At 49.9% G+C, this 1,829-nt stretch overlaps 1 protein-coding gene across 1 annotated transcript in view; it reads right to left on the reverse strand.

The window, feature by feature from the left end:
* Positions 1-1,829, reverse strand: part of Trim35 (tripartite motif containing 35) — a 14,727-nt gene that overhangs the window by 11,067 nt on the left and 1,831 nt on the right. The gene's annotated exons all lie outside the window — the stretch shown is intronic.

Consider the following 1,829-nt stretch of genomic DNA (forward strand, 5'->3'; position numbering starts at 1 on the left):
CCTGACAAACTGCCTTCCTCCACCTAGGCCCCAAGGACACCCCCTGACAAACTGCCTTCCTCCACCTAGGCTCCACCTCCTAACTTACCACCTACCAGTGAGGCCATCAAAAGATGGACCTGTGAGGGCACTCACTGACAGGGTCAGGGTCTCACTCTCAGACCCTCAAGGAGCTGGGCTTTACTGTCACTGTCAAGATTAACCATCACACAGCGTCAGGGTTTCTGTGGACATCAAATTTTGTCAATACTTAAGGGGATCTAGCACAGAGTAAGTCAGTCCTCAAAGATTAGTGCCACTGGATATCAGCACTAGTGCTCCTCTGGGGATGCCAGAGGGTACCCCAGGAGGGCTGTGCTTACTCTATCAGCCCCCACTCTTACCTTGGGGGTAGGTCTTCCTATGCTGCTTGCTCCCTCAACCCACACCCATATCCAACCACACAGAACCATGCTCATCTACCAACTGCCTCGCCTGCTCCTCTGAGATGTCAACTTCCAGAAACAGAGTGTTCTAGTTTGCTTTCTGTTGTCATGACAACCAAAAAAAAAGTTTATTCTGGTTTATACTTCCATGTTACACTTCATCACCAGAAGATGTCAGGGCAGGATATCAAGTATGAACCAATACAGAAATTGTGGAAATCAGGGAGGTACGCTGCTCTCTGAGTCATTCCCAGGCTCGTGTTGTTCAGTTAGCTTTCTTATACCACCCAGGATCACAGTGTACCACACCAATCACCAACTAGACAATCTCTTGGATTGGCTGATCCCTTCAGGGCAATCCCTCAATTGAAATTCCCTCAGATGGCCCTAGGCTGTGTCAAGTCGCAATGAACTAGGGCAGAGAGGCTGTCTTAGGGACCTAAGCTGCCAGAGTGCAGCAGACAAAGGGTCCTCAGTGTGTTTATTTCACAAACAAATACATGAATGGGCCATAGAGCATCTGAGCATGGCAGCATGCGCTCTCCTGGATCTTTCAGGCTAGCCCACTCCCAGCTCTTAGACACATACTGAGCACCCACTGGAGGGCACCATTCCACCATTCTAAAATGAAGGGTAACACTTGGGTCTCCTGGATTCACCTGGTGTCCAATACTTTCTCTCTTCTAGAACCTTCTACATGCTGTAGCATCTGCTTACAAATAGCTCCCCCGGCCTCCCTCACCTGGTTATGGCCTCTACATCCTCCAGATATTTGTGATTACCTCCATGAGAGTAGGAATTATGAACTTTAATCTCCTCAGTGTCTCGGAGACCTCCCAGAACAAGAACAAAAGGCTGTTTCCAAGCCTATGTGTTGGGAACAGTGAACCCCCAGATCCTGAATTTATTGTAAACAACTTGTTTACCCCTGATCTGAGTGTCTACAGCTGCTCTGAGCATGAGACCCTCCCACCCCCAGGAGTTCCTGATAGCTGGGATGTGGCTATCCCTATATAAGCTACCCCTGGACACAATAAAGGGGGCATTCTTGGGGCATTTTGGTATCAAGGATGATCTGTGTCTCTGTCTCTCTCTGTCTGTGTGTCTTTGTGTGTTTCAATCTCCAGCCCCTTGCCGGGTTCACGAACTGTATGGTGGCACATAGAGCGCAGACGGGTGTCGTGGGCAACACCTATGTTCCCTGACCCCTGGTTCACCGGTCTTCAGAATGAGGCTTGGTCGCCGCCCCCATTCTGGAGACACCACCCACGCTAATCTGTACATCTGCCAGCCTTGGGGAATTCAAATCAGGACCCAAACCTACGGACTGCCCACTTCGGCTATGCTAAATAGGGATCTAGCATTTCTGCGGGTGGAAGTGGGAACAAGAATGAACGACCACCG

This window comes from Microtus ochrogaster, chromosome 17 (assembly GCF_000317375.1).
Source record: "Microtus ochrogaster isolate Prairie Vole_2 chromosome 17, MicOch1.0, whole genome shotgun sequence".
NCBI classification, from domain to species: Eukaryota; Metazoa; Chordata; class Mammalia; order Rodentia; family Cricetidae; genus Microtus; species Microtus ochrogaster.